Genomic DNA, 13,566 nt, shown 5'->3' with positions numbered 1-13,566 from the left:
TCCCCGAGCGGGCTCCAGCAAACCGTGCGCTCAGAACCCTTAGGGTGTCACGTCCACGGCGAGAAGGAGGTCACTCCACAGCTCCAGGGCTCTCGAACCATCCTTTAGGAAAAGCCCTAAAAGCCAGCGGTTCACTTCCTGAGCGAAGAAGTGAAAAGTTTAAAAGATAAATCAAAAAAACAAAAGAGCGACGACAAGAAGGATCTTATTTCAAGGTGTTTTTTTTTTTTTTTTTTTTTTTCGCCCTGTCTGGAGCATCAGGTCTTCTTTACATAGCGATATTGTCTGTAAGTGTGAGTGTGTGTGTGTGTGTGTGTGTTGCCGGGGTTTTCCCCCTCCTTTCCCTCGGGTGCTCCTGTCTTAGAGTTCAGCCCAATTCAAACGTGGTGCATGTGTCATAAACACACACCCCGGCTTTGAAGCCAGAAGAACGGCACAATAGACGACCGGCCCTCCATTCGCCTCCGCTGACAACCTAGAAGCCCCTTTGTGCTCCGCCAGCTTTATGCTCATGTTCAAAGCTCGCTCTTCACTCCACTTAGGAAGGATTGTGTTCCAGCGTGTTGGCTGAATGCAGGCCTGGTTCAGAGATAATTATCTTTTGCGACATGTCATGCTTGACACTGGAGTATTGTTTCGCCAATTTTTATGTTGATGAAATGCAGTTTTGCAGGACATTTCGCTGGAATTCCCAGGACTGCTCATGAATCGTTAGAATCGAGGTTCTTTCTGGGTAAATTACCTCGCTGACTAGCACCCACACACCCACACACACACAAATCGCACAAGTCCTGCTATTAAAAAGAACCAAACACCCCACAGTATTTCTATTTAGCCCTCTCGGCGTTTAGACTCAAAAGTCCACCCCCCCCCCCCAAAACCCTCCACGCGCGCGCCTCCATTAACACCTCTTTCCCAAACCCCGGTCTCTGCATTATTAACGAGGTCTCTCCCAATTAAGATGGATGAGCCTGCTCTTTAGGGTATTTGTTCAGGTAAGATCTCTGATTAGCATATCTGATAGATCTGCCTTCTCATGCTGATTAAACCCTTTCCTCGTCCCGGGGCGACTTAAAAAGAAAGAGCCTCGTAAATGAGGAACATCTACCTTCCCCCCCTCACTAAGTTATGCGTGCAGAGATGCGAACACATCCAGTACAGCGCACTGCAGAATATTGAAAATGTGGCTTTTTTTTTTTCTTCCGCGCTTTTTCTGTTAATAAGATAATCAGGTTAAAGGATCCAGGTTAAATTATAGGGGGGGCACCTTCAAAGTATCCTGACTTAATAAAAAAAAAAAAAAAAACGCTTAACGCAAACCGCTGCCTCGAGCGGGCGTTCAAGGACACGCAAACGGCGCCCAAACCAAGATTGATGCCCGCGTCGTGCAGGAACAGAGCTCGATGCTGCGCCTATAACTCAAACTCTGTCCACGTAATCAGAGACCAGATCGAGACTAATGGTCCGTGCGGTCCAACTGAGCCTCACTACTGATGGATGTACTTTACAGCACTTAGCACAGTGGAGACGAACGGGTAAAGAACATAAACTTTGGCTGCTTATGGATTGTGGATTATGGATATGGGTAGTGGCAGAAGTTAATCCTTGGCGTACGCTCAAGAGGGGAAAGAGAAAAAAAATTACAGAGATTGGAGGAAAAAAGTTGTCAGGTTTCGCCATGCGGACTCGATTTATTTATTTATTTATTTATTCAGGTTGTAAAATGTTGCTGTTCCTCCATCATCCTGCAGGGGGAGCGCTGTAAACTATTTACACATTAACAGGCAGCACAGCGAATTTTTTAAATTAGAATTGTTTTTGGAATTGGATTTTTTTTTTTAATTATCTAAAATGTTTACTTACGGAATTGCGATATAGATCAAATCGGCACCTGGGTATCGCGATTATATACCGTATCGTGCGATCCCTGTTGATTCCCATCTCTAATTATCGCATGACAATCATGTCGATAGGTTCTGTTTGGCATTTCTCAGCTCTTAACCTAGTTGCAGCTTATTTTAGTTCAGCTTCAGGTGGCGCTAATGAGCTCCTCTGTCCAGCCGCTGAGAGTTACAGACGAGCCACCCTGTACTCGCCTCCCGCCTTCTGATTCAGGATCAGCTCTTATCACATTCGACAGGAAGCTCCGTCTCTTCAGTCGTAACTGGGTTATAAGGGGAGTAAGCTTTTTATTTCAATTTTTTTTGTGCGATATTGTGCTTGGACACTCTTTATGCGCCTGTTGGAAAAATAGCTCGGTGTGTGTTAGGGTGTGTAACAATGCCATCCTGCTAGGATTCACCCAAAATGATTATATGAGGCAGAGCTCCGTTCCTTTCTTCCTCTTAAAATACACGCTTTAGTTTCTTTCTTTCTGTCTTATCTGCTGCTTTTGGTGTGTTCTTGCTTTTGCGACATGCTGCGCCAGCTTCCTGTGTAGATGTTATTTGATGTCCATGCTCACCCTGTCCCCTGGAGAGACTCGCTCACACCTTCAACTCCTCACGTAATTGAATTGCCCTCACCTTCGGAGAGACATCAGTTTCTTCTTCTCCTCTCTCTCTCTCTCCTTTCCCTCTCTCTCTCTGTGCTACTATAGTAAATCCCAGAGTTTGGCTTGCTTCCCAGTTCTCTCCATTGATGTCTTCGTCCCTCCTCCTTCCTCTCACTTGCACACACACACACTCCAACTGGAAGTCCAAACACTCCTCTTTTTGTTGCCTTGGTGAGGGAGGCGGCGAGCCCGTGGAATTCGAGTAATGCATTCCACCGGACCGCCTTATGCACAGTTACATACAGGCCTCCCGCTGTCTCCGCAGTGCCATGGCTGTGCTGTGTGGGTCATTATGTTTGGCACGTGGCCCTTTGTAGGGGGGCATCCCGGGACCCTGTCTCGACATGTAATACCATGGAACGCAAGAAAAACTCCGCTCCGTTCCTTAACCGTGATTTTCCGACACTTGTTCAAGCATCAGCATCACAAATAGACCGGGCTCGTCATTCCAGTCTCCTTTTCCATCGGGGTTTACAGCAGTTTTAACTTTGGTGTTGTAACGAAGGGGGAAAAAAAGCTTCCTCGCGGGGGAAATGATCCCGATTGGAAGCACGAAGCGGGCACTGACGCAAATAGGAAAACAAACATCACTGTAGTGTTAATGAGGGTGCTTGGCATGGAGAATGCTAGTCGTGCTAGCATGTAGTGGGGCATAGAGGTGTTTTTTATTTATTTATTGTATTTAGTCACAATTCCAAGTAAATTACTGCTAGATACCTTCTAGAAATTTCTTTTTTTTTTACTTTCACTTGAGTGGTGTAGCGACCTTGATTGCGCTGTGATTTAGCTAGCTATTCTAACCAACATCGATTTCCTTTTAATACATTCGCTTTGCTAGATAAGATGCTAACACTCATGTTTTGTTGCCAGTCTTTTATGTTAGATGTTAGCATCATGTGAAAGCAACCCGCGGCAAAGAGGTTTTTTAACTAACAGCTAGCTAAATGTAACACTTTCTAACAATCTTCTTTAACGTTAGCATGGAGCACGTAGTTCGCGCCCGTTTTAATCGGTCGTCTGATCGACCCGTGACTGGCGTAGGAAAATATGTTTTTGGAGATTAAAGCTCCTACGCAGGAAAAATACCCAGCTTTCCCAAGAGGAAGATATTTCAAGACATTTAATCGGCCCTTGTGCGGAGTATGCGCGGCGGCATTGAGCTTCTGGAATGTTCTTCCGGTTAAGAGATTGGTTTTTCTTCCTCGGTGTACCTCTGCAATTAAAGGTGCCTTTCACGGCTCCTGTTTTCCATTATCGCGCAAAGTTCCGGCTGTAGTCGCTTCGAACAGAATTCCAAAGAGGGTATGTTTCTCGTGTGTGTGTGTGTGTGTGAGGTTAATCATGCAGCGTCCGTGCACTCGTCTACTTGGCGGTAACAGGAAACCCCGTGGCCCAGCCCTTCAGAGCACTTCAGCTCAGGGTGTGTAGAATTCCATCCTCCCTTACGGCACACGAGCTAATGGGCCGGCCTGGGCTGTGTGAAAGTGTGTGTGAGTGTACGAGTGTGTGTGTTTGTTGCTGCTGGACTGCCCAATGTTTGCCTTAAGGTCTGCCAGGCCCTGCTGAGTCCTCTAATCCCAGGCATGGAAAAGAATGCATGCACACCACATACAAACACACACACACACACACACACCACGTACCCTTTGGCAGAGCAGGCCAGTGACGGACGTCAGGCTTCTCCTTCACGACTGACTGAAAGAGCAAAGTTATTCTCTCGCTCTTTGTAGATGTAACGTACCTGGCATGTTAGCCTTTCCCACTTTTCTCACCACATTCGTCATGCCAGGCCGGACAGGGGCCAGCTGGCATAGCTCAGGCTTTTGTTTTCCTGCTTTTCCCGCTTTGTGCCAAGACTTGGCTTTGGGATACCGACGACCTTGATGTGGAGAGTGAAATTTGTTGAAGTGACTACTTTGTTGCTGTCATGTGTAGCCACGCCAGCTGTTTCGGCGCGTTCTCGCAACGTCGCTATTTATATTTTCGGCCCAGTTTGAAGCAGATCCCAAAATGCACAATGATGTAATCGAGGAAAGAGCCAACCAGTCTCAGAGATGACCTGGAAAAACGCTTAAAATATCATTATTTATCGGAGAAAAAACATAAATGTTTTAATCATCTCTTTATTGCATTTACCCGAACAGTACGCCAACTGTTTTACGCCTACACCGCCGGACATTTTATTAAATTTTTTTCCCCTCATATGTGCATAAGTTTAATTAGCATAAGAACAGATGGCTAAACCCCGCACAAGTGACTGTCCTGTATTATTCCCCCTGGAGGTAACAGGGTCATCCTGTTCAAAGGTTTCTAACAGGTTCATCAGCCACCTTCTTCTCTTCTTTCCTCCGTCCTTCACAGCTGGCTCTGAATCGAGGGCGTGAATATTCATGCCGCCATCCCGGCTTACTAAAAGCAGCGCTTAAATCTGCATAATTTGGCTTTAAGTGACTTTCAGATGGCCTTTTCCTTTTGACACTCGACGGAGAAGGAGCCGTACTTGGTAATCAAGCTGCCATTGTAAAGCGAGCCCTCGCCGTCCAAAAGCTCCTCGAAGCGCCGAGGCCGAAGGCTGCTTTTAAACCTTTGCGGATGAGTGTCCGGGCACTTAAAGCAGCTGCAGCCTCGTAAAGCTTAAACGAGGTGTAATTGTGCATTGTGGGAGCTTTGAAGGGAACGCAAGGTTGTTGGAGTGCATTGTGCGCTTTCACAGTTGCCACACTGTAACCTTTTGTCTGTCACTTTAAACGCACGTCTTTTTTGATTCTCGTACAAAGATCCGTCCCCGGTTCAGTGGGACTTAAAAAGATTTGTCGGGTTTTTTTTAAAATATAATTTTGAAAGTTTTTTTTTTTAACCTAGTTTGAACCCCGATTGGTCAGGGACGATGAATCATCCTATTCATAAGCGCGCCAGCCTTCTTAAAGATGTGACCTTGCGGGTCCCTCTCGGCTTGCCGTAGAGAAGAGCTGTTATTGGTGAGTCGCGCTTTGGAGAGCTCCAGGGCCGTTTGAATGAATGACTGCTTGGCAAAAGGCCTTTCTTTGTGCGCAGACTCCAGCGACGGTGCATTGTGCAGCATTGTTTACCGAGCATTTCCCATTCTTTGGTATGCGTGCACATTGGTGCGTGTGTGTATGGAAAGCATGGAACCTTCGCTGCAATAAGGTGTTCCTTTTACACCAGCCTTCTTTCGGTTTTAGAAACGGGCCTGACCAGGTTATCAGAAATTCCCTTTGGTCCTAATATTTTACCGCGGCACCTCACTATGGTTGCACACATGACTGGCAGAAATGAAAAAGGTCAGTAAGCTGTGACAATGAAACCCCTTAATGAATAGATTTCCTTCTTCGGTGCGCCGGCGCAGAGATGACATCAGCTATTATGGCCGATGCGCGGCGGACCATCTGCACTCGTGCGTTCGGGTGTTGCGAAGCAGCTTTGTCTTGCTCTGCTGACTTTATTAGATGAGAGAGGCATGCCAATTATGGGGGCTTGGGCCAAATTTAGGGTTTTAATAAAAAAAGCAAGAAAGAAAAAAAAATGCAGCATGAGGGGGTTGTGGCGGTGATGTGTTTTTGATGATGTGTCTGAAAAGAAGGGACGCTCCGAAAAGGACACATATGTTTCATAATCAGTCTGAGTCTTTGTTCTGCTTTTGCTCGCATTGGTTGGAATGTGACCAGCAATGGCCTAGGGGAGAAACTGATTACGAGAAACTGCTTTCAGAGCATGTGATGATTCCAGTCAAACAAGGACCTCTTTGTGAGCGTCTATCCAGCTCTGTACTCATCTCCTTGCACCATTAACTTTGCCCATAATGCCTCTGAGGTAGATGCTTTTGTCAACAAAAAGCTACAGTCATCAGAATGGATCGAGGCTTCTCGCTAGGATCGGGCATGCACCGTCATTACATTTTCATCCAGCACAGAGTGACTGATTTATCACAGGTTTTAAAATTTCCCTGATATATTATTAGATTTGATTGGATTTCTGGCATCAGTACACTTTCAGCTAACTACTCGGGGTTAGCAGAACGTTTTCTGAGAACAAACATTTGAATCCCAGACCAAGTGCTTCAAAAGAGATTTGACCCAACATACTTAAACCTTCCTACGACCATAAAACATTGTTCGATTTACTTTTATTCGGTTTGCTAAAGCCTAACCTCTGTAGAACGCTCTCTTACATCTAAAAACAGAACCTCTAGCATGTCTTGTCCTGTTGTCCAAACGAAATCACGGTGCTTGTCCATCCTGAGCAACCTCTCGCTATTGGCCAAAATACAGTACTGGTGCTGATTTTAATTTTTTTATTTTATACATATAAAAAGGAGAAAATGTGTTTGCCAAAGAAGCTACTTCTGAAGTTTATGAACATGGAAGTGACTGATCTCGCTTCCCTAAAATTTGTCAAGTTGCCAACTTCAGCCGTTTTGGACAGATTATTTTATATGTGCCCCCAAAAATGAATGAATTAAAATTGATCATTATCAACATTAATCACGTAAATTGCAAATTATTCATATTTCTTTGAGTATTGATACTTAAATTGATCTAAGCTTCTAGAAGCATATGAACCCTAAAAGTTGTTGCTTAAATTGGCTTTTGGTTAAAAAAAAAAAAGCTTAAAAAGCAAAAAGTCTGTAGTGTCCGTAACCATGTTAAACTTACCAATTTTGCATTTTAGAATAATATACTTTTTATGTTTAAGTCTTTTTAAGTGAAATCCAAATCAGCCAAGATTCATCTGAATGACAATTGAGATCATTGAAAGATTTAAATACAGAAAGTTACGGACACTACAGACATAAAAGGACATGAAATTGTATTTAGCAAATAAGTTTCTTTTTAACTGATAAACGAAGCATTATGAATGAAGTATTATGAGACAATGGTGTTTGGTCTGAAAATCCACTTTTTCACCTAGGTGAGAAACTTCTGAGCACCAACACCATGTTTTGGCCGTATTGCGATGCTTTTCTAATGTGCATCAGCGACTCCTTGCCATCCCCTTGTCCTCTCCTCCAGGCTTCTGCTTCCAAGCTGACGCCTGCTTGCTGCTGTTGGCCCTTTTTGCGATCGACAATAGCGAGCCAGATCCCAGCCTGAGGCCTAGACGGCCCCGCAGAGACAAAAAAAAAAAGAAAACGGAGGGTGGGAACCCGGAGAACAGCGGGACTGGGGCAAATAAAGCAGGTCAGGGACAGATTAAGGCAGCATGGAGGACAACATAGGGGTTGGATGGCTCTGCTGTAGGAGGAAGGGGGAGAGGGAGGGCACAGACAATCGAAAAGCTTTAGAAGTTAAGAACGGAAAAAGTAGGGGGGGAAAGGGAGGGTTGTTAATTAGAGATGAGGCCATCAGCTGAGGTGGTATAGTGGTTAGCACTGTCGCCCTGCACCTTTAGGGTCCAGGCTCGATTCCCGCCTGTGGGTGCATGTTCTCCCCGTGCTTGGTGGGTTTCCTCCGGTTACTCCAGTTTCCTCCCACAGTCCGAAGACATGCAGATTAGGCTAACTGGCATTCCCAAATTGCCCATACTGTGTAAATGGGTGTGTGTGTGTGTGTGCCCCGCGATGGATTGGCACCCTGTCCAGGGTGTACCCTGCCTCGTGCCCTAAGCCTCCTTGGATAGGCTCCAGGTCTCCGCGACCCTGAATACAGAATAAAGCGGTATAGAAGATGAGTGAGTGAATGAGTGAGCCATCAGCTGACTGTGGAGGCAAAGTATACCTTCAGGGTCTCGACAGGGCTGTGCAAACCCGCTTTGTGTCTCTGCTTTTCCCATCACCCCCCCTTTTTTTTTTCCTCCTTGCCCATATGTTTAGCTTGGGCTGATGAGCATTTTATGCACGGAGGAGCAGCTCGCCGATGCTTTTGTCGTCAAACCAGCTTTTGTACGCTTGCAGCCAAGACAGTCCACTTCCCTCACGCCGCTTGATGAGTCCTGCATCATGTGTGTGCCCAGCCACAAGGGGGTGGGGGGGGTGGGGGGGGGGGGGGGGGGGGGGGAAGGTAAGCGGGAGACAATAGTTAACTTTCAGAAAGTCGTTAGCAAATGTTTGGACAAGCCCTGGGCATATATTGACTTTTTCTAACCTTGTAGATGTAAAGTTAAAGTACACAACCTTGCACGGGCTTCTAGGTGTTTCCGAGGCGATGTTTATGCTCTAGTGCCTGTTTTACAGCTGTGGGGCAGGCTGAAGTCCAAAGTGCTTATAGGAAACAGTTACAAAGATGGAGTGTAGTGGGAGCGGAACAGTTTGAAAAGCGTTAGCTTGCATAGCGAAAGGGAGAAAGACAGGCTCGCTAAGACGGAAGATTTGGCAGAGGCACCAAACTCGATAGAGACTTTTTGTGTTTTTTTTTTTTTTTTTTTTTCCTTAAACATTTATAAAGGGAATATATATTCTGCAGTGCCGCCGGTTGTGCAGAATGAGTGAGCGTCTGAAGCTCGCTCCAAAGGCCCATTGTGTCTTCCCAGTGCTACTCGTCATTTACAGCCAAGCAGATGGTTTGTTCACGATCACATATTAATACTGGCTCTGTTTTGGAGGAAACGAGCAGCAAAAGGCCAACATGTCATAAAGTTAAGGAGGCCAAGCTAGATAGACGCATCATAGCGGCATGTGAAGCGCACCCAGTGGTCATTTTCGGACAAAATGAACCAGATTAGGGCATAAACACAAGCAGGGCCTGTCAGGATCCTTTCCACAAGTGAGATGCCCTGTGGCTAGAAAATTGTTGGTTGTCTGTTTCTGGAGGAAATGCATAACCAGACAACTTCCTGGATGTGCTAGATCCATTCCGGGTGCACGCAATAATTTTTGTGTTTTGCCCGTCTGCATAAAAGGAAGTAGATCTTAAGGTGTCGCTGAGCAGGAACATAATTAGCCATGCTCTACAACAAGCATCCTACTTCCTATTTCAAAGAGCCAGGGTTGGCGCACAGTCTAAAGGGCCGGGATGCATATTCAGCGTCCTTTTGAGCACCGATGCAAGAAGACCTTGAGACAGAAATACAATGAAAGGATATCCTCCCCCCTTTTTTTCAGTGGTTGCCGCATGGTTTTGCTTCAAGAGCGTCTGCTTTTATCTGCAGCGGGACATTCTTACGCCCTCCTTATATCCATCTCCCCTCTACCACCCTAACGTACTCCATATTCATCCTCGCCCGCGTGTCTCCTTTCATTTCAGGACTCTCGAACCCTCGGCAGGTTAATTAGCAACCAGATAATAAAAGCTCTTCAGCCAGAGCTGGTTGTGCATCCAGTGCGAGGTTTATTTCGGGACGCAATCGTTTCGCTGTGTAATTACATCTTTCGTTTCAGCCTTAGTTACAGCGCGTGCATGGTCTGAGTTAGACGCCGGTGGCTGAAAGAAAGGCCGCTCGAGGCCCGAGGATCAGAAATCAATTGCGGGTGATCATGACAAATGAGGCGCAAGGCCTGGCGTACGGGAGCCATCATGAACAAATCAGCCTTTTATCCAGGCAGGCATCGGGGCCCGGCTCTGGCCTCAATGAGTGGCTTTGTGTGCGTGCATGTCTGTTGTGTGGAGATAGATAGGAAGGTAGGGGGGTTGCGGTGTTAACCATATTGCTGCTGGGACAGATGGGAGGTGGAGTGGAGGGTCTAGCGGATAAGAGGAGGAGGGGCCTCGGAGTCCTTCCTGTTAAGGCTTTGTGGCTTTAAGGGGGCGGGACGGTGTTGCCATTGGCTGACGGGTTTCTGCGTGGGTGTCTTTAAAGGCCGGCAGATGGTGCCAAGGGAGTGTGTTGTGTGTATCTTCTTTCTTGTTCTCTCCTGTTTCCCGATGAGCGCCGCTGCCTGCAGTGGTATCGGCCCCCACAGCAATCCCCTTACAAACAGATGGCCAATAGAGAGGCTCGCTATTAGCGACTTTGTTAGCACTGAGAATTAGCGCCCGGTGCCAATAGATTAATTATATGATGGTTAGGAGCGCACCCGCAGTAACAGATACGATATGACGCGTTATATAACGGACATGGGTTTTGTTTTTCAGTTTTGCTAATACAATTTATGGCCTTAGCGACGTTGCATTGTTTCCCATAAAATATCCAATCAGCCGTCTAATGCTGTGAGTTGCTTGGTGTTGAATAGAACAGAATAGATTAGATTAGATTAGATTAGACAGAGGCTTGGACAGAATTAGCTTGTGGCTGGATCACACAGTTGTAGTCTTTCAGCTCGGTGCTGCAGCGTGGCATGGAGATTAGATCCAGGCTGTGGGTGGGAAGGGGAGGAGGAGGAGGACTGTTTTGTCTTCATTTCTATACGATTTGTATTTTGTATGCGACCAAGTGCATCTGATTCTGATTCGGTTAAGCTTCCCCTGATTGGACTGTTTACTAAGCGTTGGCGTCATCTCGTTTAGAATCAGCCTTGTGTATCTTAAACAAGCCAGTCAAATAGGCTGAATGCCTGCTCATGAGTGTGTGTGTGTGTGTGTGCGTGTGTGTTTGAGCACAATGACCCATATTAACTGGAGCAGTGTCATTACTCCTCCAGGCTGACACTGCATGGCTTATTGTGATCGACGCTGGCACTCCATCTGCTTACGACATCTTCCCCGTTCCCATCCTTCTCTGTCCATTTCTCTTTCTTCTTTGTCTCATCCGTGCCCGAGGCCTCCTCTCAGCCAGGTACCGGATGATCAAAAAGACCTAGAAGAGGGAGCAGCAGATACGCATGCATGTATACACACACACACACACACACACACACACACACACACACACACACACACAGGGCCTCGGAGGTCAGTGTGAAAAGAGCAGCCGTGAAGAGGATGGTAGTGAAGCATGGACTGCTTATCAACCCAACAAAGGCTTGTATTGAAAGGAGAAGAGGACCTTTAACATCTATCTGCGTCAGGCCCCGCCCCCTTACGTCACAGCAGCCAATGAGCAATACCTACTGTCACATATAGGATTTAAATAACATCCTTTGTTTTATGCCTTGGTAACGTTTCGTTTTTTATTTTTTGTTTTGCTACAGTGCTCTTAGACGTACAATCACAGTAATCTGCCGGTCTTAGCGAAGGAGGCGTGGCCTCTGTGCATCAGTGTTAGTGAAGGAGGTGTGGCCTCTGCATCAGTCTTGGCAAAGGAGGTGTGGCTGTAGTGTTTTGATCTTTCCTGAGACTGAAGTCTTCTTCAAAGAGCTGTGGCCTTTGTGCATCAATCAGTGTGAAGGGGGCGTGGCCACAGGCTTTGCACAATTCCTCCGTCACTTCCTGACACTGCAGTGTGTGTAACTAATGTAGGCGAGGGAAGTAAAGTCTGGTTAAAAGAGGGTATTGAAACTTGACAGTTAGTTCACACACATTGAAGGTGCACATATGTGTGTGTGTGTGTGTGTGTCGGGTGCAGGGCTATAAGACTGGTGGAGATTACTGTCCTCTGTGTTATGGCGGCTGGTGACAGGCACAAGGTCTCCTGCAGCTCTGCAGGTCTCCTAAGACTCCCTGTGGCTTGTTTTGCAGTGTCACAGTCTTTCTCTCTCCGACACACACACACACACACACACACACAGTTTCAATTTCATTCTCTTTGCCATCCTCCTGTCTCTCTCTCTCGCTCGTTCTCGCTCTCGCTTTTTCTCTCTCCTCCTCCTGGGCAGATGAGAAGTCCTGAGTCACCCTCGGCGTATCTGATAAAGAGCAATTTAGCGGAATGGAGTCAGTAAGGACAGCAGGAGGAGGAGGAGGAGGAGAGGAGGAAGGCAGGAGAATGACACGCTGCTCTCTCTCAGGCTTCAGATTTACGCCATTACAGTTGATGCTAATGCACAGTGTTGTTGTTGTTGTTGTTGTTGCTGCTGTAACAGACTGTGCCGTACACTGATTGTGGTGGAGCTTGGTGTTTGTGTGAGTGTTAGTCGGTGATCCACAGGAAACCTACATCTGTTGAGAAGTTAAAGACTTAATGATTATTGTATCTTCAAATCGTCACCTCCCTCCATCTCACCTGCTAAGACACCGTTTCCTCAAGTGTTTGCTTTTTTAGCCGATGTGTCAGACATTACATCAGGTCCTGTTTTTTTCCCGATTATCTCAAACTCATCCCGCCCTTTCAACGCAACTTTCTCGTCGAAAACTCGTCGATTTTTGCAGGATCTGCATCCAGTCCTTCGAGTGTACGTATTCATCCAGCAACCTCGCTCTAAAACTTAGCGAACGGGACGGCATCCCGCTATTATCCGAGTCCTTTTATTGCCTTCTAGCTCTATCTCTCTCTCTTTTCAAGATGTGGCATCTCGGTTCTTCTCAGCGCCGTACGAAGGCCACACGAGGCTTAACAGCTCATGTGTTAGCCTAAAAGAAACACCCAGGTCGGTTTAAAAAAAACAAAACAAAAAAAAACACTGTCTCTCGAGTCTTTGTTTGCGCTTGGATCTACTCCGGAGCGAGGCTAGCCCCTCTCCTTTTCAGGCTTTTATCAAACTGGAAACAGACATCACCATAAACTCGGCTTAATCAGGTGCCTCGGCGCTCGCTGGCTCTGCCTGAAAGCGCTCGGCAGTAAATTGGACGTCGGATTTGTTTTCTGAAAAACCTTAAGGAGGGGCGGCGGGGAGGTAGGACGCCTTCTTAGGAGAACTCGTCTGGAAAAGCCTTTTGTGGGATTTGGCAGGGCTAAAGACAGGGCTTTGCTAGCTCTAGTGTTAGACGCCGGACTAAACCGAGACGCGATGTCTGTGCACGCGAGACGTCGACGTAGGGAATGTGTACCAGCATGTTTCTGTGGACGTACTGTATGTACTGGATAAGATTTAGGTCGGGTTGTTTGGGATGGGCGAGTCCGTGCGCAAGTGCTGGGGATTTTTATGGAAAGCCTGACTCGAAAGACTTCATGTAGCGTGTTTAACACTTAGACCTTGGGTTTAAATTTTTTTTACATTATTTATGAGAATATCAAAAAGGTTTAGAAACATTAATATTGTTTTATTAATATATCAGTCATTTCCTGCGCTATACCCTATAGTA

At 46.4% G+C, this 13,566-nt stretch overlaps 1 protein-coding gene across 1 annotated transcript in view; it reads left to right on the top strand.

The window, feature by feature from the left end:
* Positions 1-13,566, top strand: part of zswim5 (zinc finger, SWIM-type containing 5) — a 41,151-nt gene that overhangs the window by 14,151 nt on the left and 13,434 nt on the right. The window lies entirely within an intron of this gene.

The sequence above is a fragment of the Clarias gariepinus genome, chromosome 25 (assembly GCF_024256425.1).
Source record: "Clarias gariepinus isolate MV-2021 ecotype Netherlands chromosome 25, CGAR_prim_01v2, whole genome shotgun sequence".
Classification (NCBI taxonomy): domain Eukaryota; kingdom Metazoa; phylum Chordata; class Actinopteri; order Siluriformes; family Clariidae; genus Clarias; species Clarias gariepinus.
The sequence above is the reverse complement of the archived record's forward strand: the minus strand, read 5'-3'. Positions and strand labels throughout refer to the sequence as shown.